The following is an 18,244-nucleotide window of genomic DNA, read 5'->3' on the forward strand; positions in this document are numbered from 1 at the left end:
AACTCTTTCTGCGGCATTCAATTCTGTCTCTAAGTTCTCTGACTCGACCCTGGACTATCCCCGTTTCATTAGCAAAATAGCAGCAGTCCTCTCCTAGGAAAAGGCAGGTCCCTCCCTTTTCTGCAGTGAGAAGGTCCAGGGCTCGCCTATTTTGTAGGGCCACAGAAGCTAATGAGTTAATTTGTTTTGGGATTGAAACGAAGGACTCTACTACCTGCTCCATGTCTTCATTAAGTTCTTGGGACAGCTTGTAATAGAAATGGGCAGAGGTCGAGATGCCTCCCATCCCGGTGCCTTAGGGCTGCTGCTATCTATGCCAGTCCCAACCAGGAAGGGGGGGGGCGATGACAGCTCATCTTTTTCTGTGGGAAAGTTCCCCTTGGGGGGTAAACTCTTTGTTCTAGCTCTCCCTCTTCGAGGAATGTTAGGCCTGGGGTCAGGAAGACCAAGATGCAGGGTCCACGGGGGTCTAAGGAGAGGCATGAATATGCATAGGTCCCACAGAGAATGAAGATTCCTGGATTGGTGCAATTATTTGTGCTGTTCCAGAGAACCCAAGTGGAACAGAAGGAGGGAGTGGAGTTTGTAAGACCAGTGCAGTTGGGACTAGAGTAGTCAATACAGGTTAGGTTTGAAGAGGCTGAGAGTAAGGACATTGTCAGAGACTGGCCCAATGAGTTGTGTAGTTTTCTGTTGGGAAGGGGAAGTACAGTTGCCCTGTGACAGCCAGGTTGAGGGTAAGGGAATGGCTCTGTGTGGTGAGGGAGAGAGTGACATGCATATCCAACACTGGGATGTGTGTGGTGTGTACTGGAAGAATTGAAAGGAAGAGTTGAGAAGGCGGGGAAGGTGTTGGTTGCCAGAGGTAGGTTTTAGGAGAGGCCGTAATTGGGAAAGGAGGTCTAGGTGTTTGTAAGGCTCAGGGGTCAACTGTAACCGGGAAATTATGTTCTTTGTAACTTGTTCTTGTTTCTTTTCCCGATTTTGATCTAGTACCCCACCCCCGTCTGAGTACCCCCAGTGGGTAATGGGATAGAAACATATGTTTCTTCCATTTGGCTTATGGCAGGTACTCATGAAACTCCCTCTCTTTTGTACTTTGACAGTGAGTAGGGATTTGGACTTCCCGCCCCCGAGGTTCATGTCATGGTGCATGGTTTTGGAGCTGTATTGTAACATGAGGAATGTACGTAGGAATAAATGTCTGAGCAGGGGCAGGGAGTAGCCAGGAGGCTGGGGAGTGCAGCAAGGATAAGGAGCAGGGGAGTCATGGGGCTGTTAGTTAGACAGTACAGAGGAAATAGCACCCTAGGAGTAGAACCCAGCTAGCAATGTAGGCGATACCCACGGAAAGATGAAGAATAGGTGGCCAGTCCTGAGGGGAGACAGTTACTAGGCCTACAGCAAGGATTAAGATTAGGAGTGCAGCTATAGTTAGAGAGACAGGGAGAGGTCAGTCAGGGTGAGGGGCAGAAGGCCCCAAGTTGGTGGTGATTTGAATCTGAGGAGGAACAGTGCTCATTAGGATGTAGAATGATGTAGAGAATGAGAGTAAAGAAATCAGTTTCGTCTGGAGTCAGGTTGTAGAAGGTTCCCTGGAGCCACAGTTGAGACACCAGTGCAGTCAGGTCTTTGAAGGAAGTTCCTGTTGGGGCGCTGATCCAGAGGTCTTGTAGTAGTTGGGTCAGGAGCAGTTGTAGGTTGAAGAGAGTCCAGGTCATTCAGTGTCCTCTCCGATAGTTGGCAGGGGTTGTCGCTGGGTGAATTTTAAGGAGGTGGGTGCTGTGCGGGAGACCTGATAGGTGTCATTTAAGGAGGGCAGCGCAGGATTGGAGGTGACCCATTTTAGACGAGAGAGGTGTACCCAGGAGGCGACCTTTTTGAGTTTAGCTGCAGTTGGGGCAAGGAGGATGACTTTGAATGGTCCCTGCCACTGTGGGGTTAGGTCACCCTGGGGATGATCAGACAGATAGGCCATGTCCCCAATTTGTAAAGGGGGCAGGGAGGCTTGGGGGTCAGGGGCAGGCAGATTGTGACTGATGTATTTCCAGAGGGCATTGCGGAGTTGCGTCAGCAGAGGGGGGAGTGTAGGAAGCTTGGTATGGGAGGAGGCTCAGGGGGGAGTCCAGGAGGGAGCCTGGGCCTTCCATACATCACCTCAAAGGGGCTCAGCCCCAGGGGCTTTCTGGGCAAAGCCTGTATTCTGAGGAAAACAATTGGTAAAAGTTTACTCCAATTCAGATGTACCTCGAGGGTTAGTTTGGTAAGGGTTTTTTTGATTGTTCTACTCATCCTTTCTACCTTTCCTGAGGACCGGGGAGGGTATGGAATGTGAAATTTCCAGGGTGTCTGTAAGAATTGAGGAAGTTGTTGGGTGCCCTTGGATGTAAATTCTGGGCCATTATCAGACTGTAGGGATGAAGGCAGGCCAAACCTGGGGATAATTTCTGTGAGGAGGATTTGGGCCACTGTGTGGGCTCTTTTGTCTGTAGTGGGAAATGCTTCTACCCATCCCGAAAAGGTGTCCCGCAGGAGGCTCCGAGGACCGCGGCCCCGGGCCAAAGCGACACACCTCCGGAGCCACGTGAACCCTGAGTAGCAAACGGGATGGTGGGGGGCGGTGGGGGGGGAGCGGTGCGGCGCCGCTCGCTGCCCCACCCAGCTCCCGCAGGCTCGCAAGGCCGCTCAGGTTCCCAGAAGCGCCCCGGGCCGGGCCAGGCGGGTGCTGGCTGGGGGTGGCGGTGTGCGGGGCTGGGGCGGTGTCGGCTGCTCTCCGAGCTGCAGGGCCTGGCCGGCCAGAGTCCAGTCACGGGTCGTGCGGCTGGCTCAAGTGCAGCGCGCGCTCCCCGTGGAGAGCTGCGGTTCAAGGCCCGACCAGCAGGTCAGAACAAAAAGGGAGGTGCAATGCAGAGCTCTTAGGGCGCCTGGCAGCTGCCTCGGTCTAAGGACATACCACCCTGAACGTGCCCTGTCTCCTCTGATCTGGGAAGCTGAGCAGGTTCGGGCCTGGTTAGTACTTGGATGGGAGACCGCCTAGTAGTTAGACAGTTTTTTTATTTTTCTGAATGCTTACTTCAGAAAGTTAGAATTGGATGACTGTAAACAATAAAACGAATAATATTTTCATAATGTTAAGAATACAGAGTTGGATATTCTTTTTCCTGTTCTACCACAGCTAACTGGAAGTCAGTTGTAGTAAGTGTATATATATATATATATATGTATGTATAATTTTTCTTCTCTATATGAATTTGCAAAGAGGTTTCTCTTAAAATACTGTGTTAATGTGCTATACATTTACCCCAGACTCTGTCTTCAAGTTGGTTCTGCCTAAGACTCATATTCAGACTTGACAAACTGGTATGTTTACTCATGCAAATGTTCTCTTAAGTTATGTGAATGAAAGTGTATTTGCTAGAAAACCTGCCTTTCTTCAAGATTCATGTCAATCATTTTGTGGCCGAGACAACTCACCCGGTGCTTAGGTTTTCGCAGAGTACATGTTGTAGGTGAGGGGCCTGGTGCTATTCTCTTCAGTTTTGAGACATTTCCTTTCTCTAATTAACAGACTGCTGGTAGTTATATGACATCTGGCCAAAGACTAGCAGGGGGACACTCTTTCCGCCCCCTTCTGATGCCTATGTCAGAGGCTTTCTCTATCTCCTTTATACTTTAATAAAACCTTATTACGAATAAGTCTCGATTTGAGAACACATTACCAACATATACTGGTTTCCAAATAACTTTTCTAAAATACTGTAGAAAAATTTCATATCATGATCCTTCTGGTAAGCTGTGAAATTTCTTCAAAAACACTAGATTTATTATTTCTCGCATTATCAACTCACAGCCTATACCACAAGCTGAGGTTTTTTTATATAAATGGGACTAAAAAACGCCGAAGCTTCTTTCTGGTCTGTTGAAAAATACAAGTCTTTTACACTAAATTTCATTCTGCTCAATGAAATAAATTATATGCTCTTATTCAAGTTATTTGCCTATATCCTTACCCCATTAATATAGTCTCTGATTCTAAATATTGAGTTTTTGTATTCCTAGATACAGAAACCTCCACCATAAACTCCTAGTTCTGTTAAAACAGACACTGGCCCTGCCTATATTTCTAGATACTTTAAACAATTTTTGCAGTATTTTTCTATTAAGAAAAAACGCCTCAGGGTGGTCCTCTCTCAGGGTCCTTGCCCCTGAGCCTGGGGGCCAGCGAGGGGCTCCACACTCCCAGGCCAAGGCAGAACCACATGCACACGTCTGTTCCTGCCCCCTGCACCGTCAGAGAGCTCGGGTGAGCCAGAGTCTGTCAGGCAGCTCCTGGGCAAGCCCAGCAGCACCGCCTGTTGCCGGGAGCCAACACATGAGACCCTACCCCTAAAAAGGCCATAGGGGAGAAATCCTGACAGGCAAGGCGAATCAGGTTTTCAGGGGTTTCGAAAAAGTCAGCTCACGAAACCCTACCCCTAACAAGGCCATGAGGGAGAAAACCTGATGGGCAAGACGAATCAGGTTTTCAGGGGTTTTCGAAAAGGCTAGTTCACAAGATCCCACCCATGACAAGGTCACGAGGAGAAAGCCTGACAGGCAAGGCAGATCAGGTTTTCAGGGATTTTGAAAAGCTGCCCCCGGCTCTAACCTTAAAGATGATATCTGTCTTTCTGATGCCTGCCTCAATGGACTACTCCCTAATTTCTCTGACACAGACAGGAAGGCCTTCCCCGATCTCTTCCCAAATAAGAATCAATTTAGAACTTTAATCAATAAGTTTCCCAGGTGGTAGTTTTTTATGAGATTATTCAGGGTGAAAGGAGTGTTTTAATTCAAACACCTCTGCTGGTAGTTTTGTTAGCCAAATGCATTTATGCGCTTGGTACTAATATGCATGATTGCTTATAATATCCTAATCATAAAATAGCATGAAGAACCTGATTATATAAAAGCCCTAATAGACATAGAGCCCTTTTAAGGGGTAAAGGAGTCCTATTAGAAAACATAAGAAAATTATTCTATAGGTGGTTATTGGGTTGTGATTTGCTTGCTGTGTTTTGCTTGCTGTATTTTTGCCTTTAATGTGCTAAGGTTGTGTTATAAAAACCATTGTTAATATAGTTAAAGATCTAGACAAATAAGAACTTAGCCCTAGTGTGGTAACAATGAGACGGTTGTTAATTGTTAGCCAGGAATACTAGGCAGAAGTTGCCTCACTGAAGCCACAGAGTCTGTATGGGGTAAACTTCTTAGATAAACGCAACTGACAACTTTTGCAGTAAGATTAATTTTTGTATTAACAAGAATATAATTCTACTCTGTACTGTTTCCCTATGACCCTGTTACCTTTCAGTTAAGGTCACCATAAAATCGGAAAATAGGTTTACAATCACTTGACCTGCATAAAATGTTAATAGCCTCAAGGCCAGAAGATCATGTGCTAAAAATTACTATAGAATTAGAAAGCAAAAAAATCCTGCTTTTCCTAAAATTCAAAATGATGTAATGCTAATCCTGTGAAATCATGAGTAAACATCTTGTACCTTAAAAACATTCTGTGAAAGGGTATAAAACCGGTTGTCAGAAAGTAAAACACAGACTTGGGCCTATCAAGGCTAGTCTCACGTCTCTCTCTCTCTCTCGCCGACGCCGTTCATCCTGAGGGTACCCCCTGGATCATGTCGAGGCTGGATCCCGGCAAGTGGCACCACGAACAGGGAACCCGAGGGTAAGCCCCCCCCCCCATTGTTCAGTTTTCAGGACGGCTAGGACCCCACTAGGGTGCTGCAGGGCCCCCTGCATAAGATAGGTAGGGTGAGGAAAGTGGGTAGGCTTTAGGTTTCTTCTTTACAACCCTACTAGGGCGCTACAGGCCCCCCTACATAAGAAAGGTAGGGTAAGAAAAGTGGGTACGTTTCAGTTTCCTTCTCTAAATTAAGCCTCTTCCTTTTTTCTCTTTTTTTCTTCTTCTAATTAGCAACAAAAATGGGTAACAGTGAGTTAAAAGAAAGACAACTTTTTATTGGAATCATAATGCAACTTCTTAACTACAGAGGAATTAAAGTTAAAAAGACCAGTGTTCAGTCCTTTTCCCCCTTTGTCCAAGAGCAATGTCCTTGTTTTCCAGAAGACAGCAGTTCTCCTGGGTTCCCTTACCCTCCTGCCCTCCACCCCGGTGCTCTTTCCAATGAGATCTCTTGCTTTCTCAGCACATGTGTCTCCTCCGACAATTCATTTATAAGAGCTCAGTTACGGGACCTAGAAGGGGTCCCCCTTCCTGCAACTGGTGGGAACTCTTCTTCCCTGAGACTGACATCCTGACCACTCAGGGTACTCAGAGGCCAGCTTGCCTGCCAATGGACCAGACCCAGCGGCCGCAACTGGGACCCTTTTGTCCCTGGTCTCCTCCTGACACAGACAACTGGCCAGAGTGCCCCGACTAGTAAGGAACAAGAGACTTTATTGACCTCTTTCCCCTTCCCTCTCTCTGTCCTCTCCTTAGCCCTTCCTATCCCTCCCGTTTTTCTAATCCCCCAGTAATTTGGTCGAAGGGCCTCAGCTTGAGCTGAGGATTGGAGACTGATCACCTCCTCTTGGCAGAGAACTCGAATTCCGGTAGGGCCGAGTTCCAGTCCTCCCTTCTCTGGATGCCTGGGTACCTGCAGGTGGCAGGAGACGTCTGTAAGGCCACCCTTTTTGCCCCCCCCTTTCCCGCCTCCTCCTCCTTCTCCTTTTCCTTTCCTCCTTAAAATCTTTGAAGACATCTGAAGTTCTGTGTCTATCTAGAAGGTTTTCTGAGAGACTGTATTCTTGTATTTAAGGGAGTGTCTGATGAGGACTGCCAGGTTTATATGTGTGTGTTTTAACTCTGTGTTCTGTGTTGTGATTTTTGATGGCTATTTTGCTTTTTGTTAGAACTTGATTTTCTTTCCCTGTGCCTTGAGACCAGGGAACACTTATCTAGACCATCTCTAACTCCTGAGACTGAGAGAAAAAGGGGAAAAGCCTTTAAAAATTTTTATTTATTTCAACTTTTTTATAAACTAGTAAATTTTATATTATAATATCTAATTCATCACCAAACTTAAAATATGAAGCTAGATCTCGCACTGTGTCTAAATATGTCTTGGTATATCTTTGTCTTTGGGTAGTATTTTTTAGGTTAATTTGTAAAAGAGCTCTATTTAATTGGCTTAAAAAAAAAAGGTAAGTGCTTACAAATCAAATAATTCTAAATTAAACAATAAATTCCAGGTTCAGGTAAACTAAAAAATATTCAATATTAAATACCTGATATTAATGTTTGTTTGTTGACCTATCTAATATAGACATGTCTTAGAGTAATTAACATCTAGTAAAATATTTTCATTATGCCTAGGTTTATTATAAGTTAAATGTTGTTATACTGTAATATCTGTTACAAGTTTGTCAGCAAGGAAAGTACCTCAAGTAAGAAACTTAAAAAAAAAGAAGGTAAGTGAGATATGAGCTTTTAAACTTTATTAAGATTAAAAATATCTGTCTAAAACAGTTTCTCTAGGTTTTGGTAACCTAAATTTCTAAAGTTGTGCTAAACTAATAGCAGAAGTTTATTAAATAGCTTGGTCATTTCCAAATAAAATAAGATTCTGAAACATTCATTACTGAATACTAACTTACAGAGAAACGAAAGATTTTAGACTATTAATAAATAATGTTTGATGCCATCCTGAGATGTTCATTAGAAATTTTTTAGAAATTATCACTGGTATTTATGTTCACCAATCTATAGAGTGCTAATATAAAGGTAAATTCTTGGTTGCTTAAAGAAAGTAGGATGTGTGTGTTCAGTAAAAAAGGTATAAAAAATAAAGTTACATTTTACGAAGGGAAAAGAAAGTAAGTCTGACTTACAGGTGGCTGTTTCAGGATGGGAGAACAAAGTAATGGGTACAAAAAGTGTTAAGAAGGCTTGATGGAAAGTACACTCCAAGGGAAGAGTTTTGTGCATAAATACAAGTTTTCTTGAGACGTTGAACTGCCTTTGATAATGGATTTTAAGTTTCTTTACCTCTAAAGTGGTCTGTTCTATGTTTACCTTTAAAATCTTTTTTACTTTGGCTAAGTAAATATATTATTTCACAGTGATCTATATGATTCTACCTGACAGAGTACTATAAACCCTTTTGATATTTATTGACAAAACTGCCTAAATAACTTGACTTCTAGCTGACTTTGGGATGCTTCAGAGGGCCCCTGAGACATCCCAAAGAGCTATTAAACTACCTGAGTTCATTTGACCTGTTAAATTGCATGGGAATTACTGTTGGAGGAGTGATAAATCTTCAGGTTATATTGTATGGTTGATGTTACTTATATAGATATCCTAGAAATTATGTGAAATTCATGAAAATCTGATATGTCCTGGTAAAATATTGTCAGTTATAATTTTAGCTATCACGTTAAAGTGTTAGAAGTCACAGCAATGACCAGGCTACAATTTAATTAGATTTTAAACATGCCTTGTATGGTTTCACTCTCATGCCTTTTAAAAAAATACTGCTGGTTCTTCGAGATTTATAAAAAGACTTTTCTAAGATTAACTAAAAAAATTTGTTTGTTTGCTATCCAGTAAATTGGTAACAGACTGGAATTTAGTCTACTCTCTATGTTAAGAGAAAAAAGTTTTCTTAGAATGAATCTTTCAATAAATAAGTGTTATTTAAGATTATGGTACATATAAAAGCTCATTCTGCTTCTACCAAAAATAACCCCTCACTGTTAGACTTGTGCTATCTTAATGTCTTAAAACTGACAACGCCCCTGCTTACACTTCTAAACCTTTTCAGGCTTGAATATTGGGGCAACGACATTAAACCCATTCATACCCTTCGTCCCGTCACAGAACTCATCAGAGCAACCCCAAGCAGTGCAGGACTGGACCTCTGTTCCACCGTCACAACAATACTAACACCTGACTCCACCGCTGTGAAAGTTCCCACTGGTGTTCATGGCCCTTTGCCTAGAGAAACGATGGGACTATTAATAGGCAGGAGCCCCACATCCTTACATGGGATCACAGTGATTCCAGAAGTCATAGACTCAGACTATACTGGTGAAATTCAAATAATGGTGTCTCCCCCCACTAAGACTATTCAAATCTATAAAGGACAGAAAATAGCTCAGTTGCTGATGCTACCTTGTCATGCTGACACAAGAAAAGCAGCTTCAGCTGCCAAGTGTTGGGACAGGGGGTCTGATTCAAGTGATTATGCCTTTTGGGTTACACAAGTTACTCAAAAAAGACCTATGAAGACAATTCTAGTTAATGGTAAAAAGGTGACTGGCCTGCTAGACACGGGAGCAGACATTTCCTGTATTGCGGGCAGTGACTGGCCCAGTGCTTGGCCAACTCAAACCACAGCTAATGAGTTGGTTGGCATTGGTAGAGCACCTTCAGTGACAAAGAGCTCACAAATTTTACTTTGGTATGTAGATAAAGACTGCCAGGGACATTTTCAACCTTATGTAATTCCTTCATTGGGAGAGATATTTTTGCTCAGATGGGAGTTTTGCTGTATTGCCCAGATGAAAAGGTGGCTGCACAGATGTCGCAGATAAGTTATAATCCTTTTATGGGTCTGAGTAAAGATCAAGAGAGACAAATTGAGCCAGTTGTCCCAAAAATAAGAAGAGAGAGACAAGGCTTAAGATATCCAAATTTATAAGAGAGGCCATTGTTCTCGCTGCTGACCCCATAGTCTGGAAATCTCCTGATCCGGTGTGGGTGGAACAATGGCCTTTAAATTCAGAAAAACTTTCAGCAGCACGACAGTTAGTGAGAGAACAATTAAAGGCTGGACATATAGAGTCTTCAAATAGTCCATGGAACATGCCAGTTTTTGTAATAAAAAAAAAATCGGGGAAATGGAGACTCTTGCAAGATCTAAGAGCAATAAATGCCACTATGTAAGATATGGGAGCCTTACAGCCTGGCCTTCCCTCCCCTGTGGCTGTTCCCCAAGGCTACAATGTTATAGTGATTGATCTTCAAGATTGCTTCTTTACTATTCCCTTAGACCCTCAAGATAAAAAGAGATTTGCCTTTAGTCTTCCCTCAGAAAATTTTAGACAACCTCATCAGAGATTTCAATGGAAGGTTCTTCCCCAGGGTATGAAAAATAGTCCCACATTGTGTCAAAAGTTTGTGGACGCTGCCCTACAAGGTATCAGGGAGAAACATCGGGATGTCTATCTAGTCCACTATATGGATGATATATTGCTAGCACACCCGGATAGGGTTTATTTACAGTAAGTTTTGATTAAATTGCAAGAGACTTTGAATCGCTGGGGCCTAAAGGTGGCCCCTGAAAAAATCCAAGTGAATATGCCTATAACATATGTGAGAAGAATCCTAAATAATGAAACAGTTACTCATGTACCTTTGCAGCTTAGAAAAGATAATTTGGTTACTTTAGATGATTATCAAAAGTTGTTAGGGGATATAAATTGGATTCGGCCCTTTTTAAAGTTGACTACTTCTGATCTTAAGCCTTTCTTTGACATTCTTCAAGGGGATCCAGACCCCACCTCTGCTAGAATGCTGACACCTGCAGCCAGGGAAGCCTTAATGAAGGTAGAAGAAGCTTTAGATAAAAATTATATTAAGAGACTTGATTATAGTATGGCATGGCAATTTATAGTGTTGCCCACAGCTGTGGCCCCTACAGGGGTGCTTTGGCAAGAGGGTCCCCTAGAATGGTTGCATTTACCTGTCACGGCCAAAAAGGTTGTGGCCTGTTATCCAGGACTAGTGACTACTTTAATAATTAAAGGGAGACATAGAAGCATTGAAATGTTTGGAAAAGAACCATCTGAAATCATAGTGCCTTATAATAAAGAGCAACTAAATGCCCTTCTATCATTAAATGAAGACTGGCCGATTGTCATTGGTAATTATCCAGGACAAATTTTACACCATTTACTTGCTAGTCCTTTATTAAATTTCCTCTCACGACATCCGGTGATATTTCAAGAAAGGTGTCAAGTTTCCCCTATCGAGGGGGCAATGTTGGTGTTTACAGATGGGTCTTCTAATGGAAAGGCTGCTATTGTCACCCAGACTTCAAAAAGGGTTTTAAATACTGGGGAAACATCAGCCCAGAAAGCAGAATTAACAGCCGTGATAGAGGCGTTCAAAGAGTTTTTAGACCAGGCTTTTAATTTATTTTCTGACTCACAGTATGTAGTTAGGTTGTTCCCTCAAATTGAAACGGCTGTTTTACCAGAAAATAAAACCACAATTTTTATATTGTTATCTACCCTTCAACAGCAAATTTGGAAAAGGTCAAAACAATTCTATGTTGGACATATAAGAGCTCATTCTAATTTACCTGGACCCCTCCATACGTTTAACCAAGAGGCAGATTTGCTAACCCGAACCATAGTGGCCAGTGATTTTGAAGATGCTAAAGCCTCACATGCTATGCATCATCAAAATGCAACTGCCCTTCAATACCAGTTCCACATTCCTAGGGAATCTGCACTCGAGATTGTTAGAACATGTCAACTTTGCCCTACTTCAGTTCCCGCTTTGCTTTTTGGGGTAAATCCCCGTGGCTTACTACCTAATGTGCTTTGGCAGATGGATGTAACACATGTTCCTTCTTTTGGAAAACTATCCTTTGTGTATGTTACTGTAGATACCTTCTCCCATGTCATTGTGGCTACTGCCAGAATGGGAGAAGCCTATAAAGATGTAGTTCAACATCTTTTTGCCTGTTTTTCCTATTTAGGAATGCCAAAATCAATTAAGACAGACAATGCTCCAGTTTATACATCTAAGTCCCTTAAAAATTTCTGTGCCCAATTCGGTATATCCCACTCTACAGGAATTCCTTACAATCCCCAGGGACAAGCAATTGTAGAAAGGGCACATCAGACACTTAAAACACAAATTTCTAAATTACAAGAAGGGCAGTTCAAATACAGTTCTCCACACCACGTTTTGCAGCACGCCCTCTTTGTGCTCAATAACCTTAACGCTGATCAAGCCGGTTTAACAGCTATGTTCCGTCACTGGAACCCAGAACAAAAAGATATGAAACCTTTAGTAAAGTGGAAAGACCTCCTTTCCGGACTATGGAAGGGACCTGATCCCTTGCTAACCAGTGGGCGAGGGTATGCTTGTATTTTCCCACAGGGTGCTGACTCGCCAATTTAGATCCCAGACAGACTGATTTGCCATGTCGAAGTCCCCCAGACCTCCGGTTCCCTCGCAGCCTCAGCCACAAAAGAGGAAGAGCACTCCTCTGCCCTCGCCTCGGTCACTCACCCGGGAAGTCCAGCAGACTTGGAAATGACCGGCAACAGAGATCCCGGAGGAACCAACGGCGGATCCACCCACTAAACAGATGTCATGGCTTTGCATGAAAGATGGCGCCCAACCTCCTACTCCTTCACGTCGCAGAAGACCACCAGGACGTCCTGCGCGGACAACTCAACAAGCCTCCATACCCACATGGGGACAAATTAAGTCAGTCTGTCATCAAGCACAGGGAATAGTTTCCCTGCAGGGATCTTCAGCCTCTCCCGAAAGGGTTTTTATTGCTATGCTTGCTTTACTGTCTTGTCAGGCAAGTGCTACCTCCTCTACTTCAGAAAAATACTGGGCATATTTCCCTGGTCCCCTGACCTTCCAAGTAGTTACTTGGAACAGCGACCCTATACGGGTCAACACAGACCAGCCTCATCTCTTGGGAGGATCCTATAGTTCTTATGATAAAGATCATTATCCCATCAATTTTAACTATACTTTTAGGGGATTAACAGATGACCTTCCCCTTTGCTTTAACTTCCCCCATAGTCATACAAGTGATCTCATCACTCCCTCTAAGGAGGGACGTGTTGGAGCCTCCAAAACAATTCTGACAGATTCTCCAGCATCAAAATTTTCAGACAATACAGGAGATCGGCTGGTTTGGATATTACAGGCTCATATGCCTGGGGTCCTTGACCCCTATAAATCTTTGTTCCTTAATGCTCCACCAAAATATCCAAATTGTATTGATGTTGCTCCGTCAGATGTCATATGGAAAACTATAGACAACCGCCTGGGATACCCAGTATGGAAATCTTGTACTTATAATTCAAACATAGATTATAGAATACCGGGAGGTGGAAATTATTCGGTACAAGACTGGAGCAATCCAAATCCAAGTCAGAATCTAGGAGCTGTCAGTAGGCTTAGCAATTAAAATAATGATTCCCTCCCTTGGCCATTGGTGCCCAGCAGATGGCATTATAATCAATTTGTTCCCCCCATGTTGTCCTATACAACTAAGGGTAAAACTTTTTGACAGCCAGAAATTTGGAGAGCCCTTGCTGCCACCTCCATTGTTACTTTAACTCGACCAGAAAACAATTCCACCTATTCTGTGCTGGCTTGTTTACCCTCCCCTTAGGTTTTTTTGTTTACTAATGATTCAAAAAGACTTCGTATACAAATGAATCATTCAGGTGGACCAAATATAGTCTACTGTGAACAATGCATGCTTTCATCCTGTTTAACCCCTCAATGTAATATTTGTTCTTTTGTGGTACTGCAACGTCCACCTTATCTTATGGTGCCTGTCAGAGTGAACGCCTATTGGTATGACAATTGTGGTTTAGCCGTTCTGCAACACCTACAAGATTTAATGTGTTCCCAACGGTTTGTAGGACTACTTATTCTAGGGATTTCAGCTTTGATAACAGCAATTACCTCTGTCACTGTGGCAGCGATATCCTTGACTCAACAAGTACATACCACTCAATATGTCAATGATATTTCAAAAAATGTTTCCTTAACTCTAGCTATGCAAGAGATTATAGATAGGAAATTAGAAGTAAAAATAGATGCCCTGGAAGAAGCAGTCATGCATATTGGAACTGAGTTACAGGCTTTAAGGGTAAAGTTAGCGTTATCCTGTCACGCTGATTATCGGTAGATCTGTGTAATGCCCCCCAAAAGTAAATGATATGGATTACAATGGAGAAAAGATTAAAAATCATATTTCGGGTATATGGAATAGCTCCAGCATTACTTTAGATCTTGGAGAGCTTCACGGTCAGATAAAAACATTAGAACATTCCCGCCTGGACTTTATTACTACAGGAGCTGCTAACGATATTTTTCATAACTTTTCTAACTTTATTACTGAAAAAAATATCCTATCAACTATTTTCAGTTATGCAGCTGTAGCAGCACTAGTTTTACTATTCATTATAATCCTTCCTTGCATCGTCAGAACTCTCCGGCAGAGCACTCAAAAGCTTGCGACTCAGATCCATCTGGCTGTCTTAAAAAGTAAAAAAAGGGCGAGATGCCGGGAGCCAACACATGAGACCCTACCCCTAAAAAGGCCATAGGGGAGAAAACCTGATGGGCAAGGCGAATCAGGTTTTCAGGGGTTTCGAAAAAGTCAGCTCACGAAACCCTACCCCTAACAAGGCCGTAAGGGAGATAACCTGACAGGCAAGGCGAATCAGGTTTTCAGGGGTTTCGAAAAAGTCAGCTCACGAAACCCTACCCCTAACAAGGCCGTAAGGGAGAAAACCTGACGGGCAAGACGAATCAGGTTTTCAGGGGTTTTTGAAAAGGCTAGCTCACGAGATCCCACCCATGACAAGGTCACGAGGAGAAAGCCTGACAGGCAAGGCAGATCAGGTTTTCAGGGATTTTGAAAAGCTGCCCCCGGCTCTAACCTTAAAGATGATATCTGTCTTTCTGATGCCTGCCTCAATGGACTACTCCCTAATTTCTCTGACACAGACAGGAAGGCCTTCCCCGATCTCTTCCCAAATAAGAATCAATTTAGAACTTTAATCAATAAGTTTCCCAGGTGGTAGTTTTTTATGAGATTATTCAGGGTGAAAGGAGTGTTTTAATTCAAACACCTCTGCTGGTAGTTTTGTTAGCCAAATGCATTTATGCGCTTGGTACTAATATGCATGATTGCTTATAATATCCTAATCATAAAATAGCATGAAGAACCTGATTATATAAAAGCCCTAATAGACATAGAGCCCTTTTAAGGGGTAAAGGAGTCCTATTAGAAAACATAAGAAAATTATTCTATAGGTGGTTATTGGGTTGTGATTTGCTTGCTGTGTTTTGCTTGCTGTATTCTTGCCTTTAATGTGCTAAGGTTGTGTTATAAAAACCATTGTTAATATAGTTAAAGATCTAGACAAATAAGAACTTAGCCCTAGTGTGGTACCAATGAGGCGGTTGTTAATTGTCAGTCAGGAGTACTAGGGCAGAAGCTGCCTCACTGAAGCCGCAGAGTCTGTAAGGGGTAAACTTCTTAGATAAACGCAACTGACAACTTTTGCACTAAGATTAATTTTTGTATTAACAAGAATATAATTCTACTCTGTACTGTTTCCCTATGACCCTGTTACCTTTCAGTTAAGGTCACCATAAAAACGGAAAATAGGTTTACAATCACTTGACCTGCATAAAATGTTAATAGCCTCAAGGCCAGAAGATCATGTGCTAAAAACTACTATAGAATTAGAAAGCAAAAAAATCCTGCTTTTCCTAAAAATCAAAATGATGTATGCTAATCCTGTGAAATCATGAGTAAACATCTTGTACCTTAAAAACGTTCTGTGAAAGGGTATAAACCCAGTTATCAGAAAGTAAAACACAGACTTGGGCCTATCAAGGCTAGTCTCACGTCTCTTTCTCTCTCGCCAACGCGGTTCATCCTGAGGTACCACCTGGATCATGTCGAGGCTGGACCCCGGCAGCCTCTGAGGCAGGGCCGACCTAGGGGCACAGTGGGCCTCTTGCTCTCCCTGCTGCCCTGAGGCTGCTGGGCCAAAGAGGCCTTGGGCATCGACCCCCTTCCTGGCCTCTTCCCTCTGACCAGGCCGTCCAGGCTCCAGGCCCCTGCAGTGTGGAGAGAGCCCCTGCCAGAAACCTCCCCTTCAATTAGGCCTCAACTGAGGCCTAGGCAACAGGGGAAAGGCGCTAAGGGAATGAGCCTGGGGAGGCATCTGGGCATGCCTGGACACACTTCCCGCAGCCTGCCTCCTTGTGGGGCAGTACCCCCGGAGGCCAGGAACGTCTGGACAAGGCTGGCCTGGGGCAGGGTCCATGCTGGGACCTGCCCCTGGCCTGTGGGGCCTCTGAGCAGAACCGGCCCTCGCCGCTGGAAGACCTCCCCGGATGCCTCCAAAGGCCGGTTTGCAAGCACTCTCACTGGCTGGCCGCCGCTCCCTCCCCGAGGGAGGCCCGCGTTTCCCATAAGCCACGAACTCTGCTCCCAAGCCTGGGAGAAAAGCGCTTTGGGGTGATCCTCTCTCAGGGCCCTTGTCCCAGAGCCTGGGGGAGAGGTATAGGCTCCACAATCCCAGGCCAAGGCAGAATCAAATGGACACGTCTGTTCTTGCCCCCTGCAACGTCAGAGAACTCGGGTGAGCAAGAGTCTGTCAGGCAGCTCCTGGGCAAGCACAGCAGCAGCACCTGTGTGGGAAGGGGCAGGGCCGACCTAGGGGCACAGTGGGCCTCTTGCTCTCCCTGCTGCCCTGAGGCTGCTGGGCCAAAGAGGCCTTGGACATCGACCCCCTTGCTGGCCTCTTCCCTCTAATCAGGATGTCTGGACTCCAGGCCCTTACAGTGTGGAGAGAGCCCCTGCCAGAAACCTCCCCTGCAAGTAGGCCTCAACTGAGGCCTAGGCAACAGGGGAAAGGCGCTAAGGGAATGAGCCTGGGGAGGCATCTGGGCATGCCTGGACACACTTCCCGCAGCCTGCCTCCTTGTGGGGCAGTACCCCCGGAGGCCAGGAACGTCTGGACAAGGCTGGCCTGGGGCAGGGTCCATGCTGGGACCTGCCCCTGGCCTGTGGGGCCTCTGAGCAGAACCGGCCCTCGCCGCTGGAAGACCTCCCCGGATGCCTCCAAAGGCCGGTTTGCAAGCACTCTCGCTGGCTGGCCGCCGCTCCCTCCCCGAGGGAGGCCCGCGTTTCCCATAAGCCACGAACTCTGCTCCCAAGCCTGGGAGAAAAGCGCTTCGGGGTGATCCTCTCTCAGGGCCCTTGTCCCAGAGCCTGGGGGAGAGGTATAGGCTCCACAATCCCAGGCCAAGGCAGAATCAAATGGACACGTCTGTTCTTGCCCCCTGCAACGTCAGAGAACTCGGGTGAGCAAGAGTCTGTCAGGCAGCTCCTGGGCAAGCACAGCAGCAGCACCTGTGTGGGAAGGGGCAGGGCCGACCTAGGGGCACAGTGGGCCTCTTGCTCTCCCTGCTGCCCTGAGGCTGCTGGGCCAAAGAGGCCTTGGACATCGACCCCCTTGCTGGCCTCTTCCCTCTAATCAGGATGTCTGGACTCCAGGCCCTTACAGTGTGGAGAGAGCCCCTGCCAGAAACCTCCCCTGCAAGTAGGCCTCAAATGAGGCCTAGGCACCAGGGTAAAGGCACTAAGGGAATGAGCCTGGGGAGGCGCCTGGGCATGTCGGGACACACTCCCCGCAGCCTGACCCGTCGTGGGGCAGTACCCCAGGAGGCCAGGAAGGTCTGGACAAGGCATGCCTGGAGCAGGGTCCATGCTGGGACCTGCCCCTGGCCTGTGGGGCCACAGAGCAAATCCAGCACTCTGCCGCTAGAAGACGTCCCCGGCCGACACCTGAGGGCATGTTTGCAAGCACTATACCCGAGGAAAGCCCACGTTTCCCGCAAGCCGCGCACTCTGCTTCCAAGCACGGGAGAAATATGATTAGTGGTGGTCCTCTCTCAGGGCCCTTGCCCCTGAGCCGGGGGCCAGCTAGGGGCTTCACACTCCCAGGCCAAGGCAGAACCACATGCACACGTCTTTTCCTGCCCCCTGCACCGTCAGAGAGCTTGGGTGAGCCAGAGTCTGTCAGGCAGCTCCTGGGCAAGCCCAGCAGCAGCGCCTGTGTGTGATGGGGCAGGGCCGACCTAGAGGCACTGTGGGCCACTTGCTCACCCTGCTGCCCTGAGGCTGCTGGGACAAAGAGGCCTTGGGCATCGACCCCCATGTTGGCCTCTGTCCTGTAACTAGGCCGTCCGGGCTCCAGTCCCTTCCAGTGTGGAGAGAGGCCCTGCCAGAAACCTCCCCTCCATGTAGGCCTCAAATGAGCCCTAGGAACCATGGGAAAGGCGCTAAGGGAATGAGACTGGGGAGGCGTCTGGGCATGTCTGGACACACTACACGCCGCAAGCCCCTTTGTTGGGCAGTTCCCCCGGAGGCCAGGAAGT

The 18,244-nt window shown here is 45.6% G+C and overlaps 1 long non-coding RNA gene across 1 annotated transcript; it reads left to right on the forward strand.

Moving 5' to 3' along the window:
- Positions 1-5,144: 5,144 nt before the first annotated feature.
- On the forward strand, positions 5,145-13,255 carry LOC136155300 (uncharacterized). Its single transcript, XR_010660762.1, has 2 exons — positions 5,145-5,728; positions 12,182-13,255. It is a non-coding gene; the product is annotated as an uncharacterized lncRNA (long non-coding RNA).
- Positions 13,256-18,244: the final 4,989 nt, after the last annotated feature.

Source organism: Muntiacus reevesi, unplaced genomic scaffold (assembly GCF_963930625.1).
Source record: "Muntiacus reevesi unplaced genomic scaffold, mMunRee1.1 SCAFFOLD_138, whole genome shotgun sequence".
NCBI classification, from domain to species: Eukaryota; Metazoa; Chordata; class Mammalia; order Artiodactyla; family Cervidae; genus Muntiacus; species Muntiacus reevesi.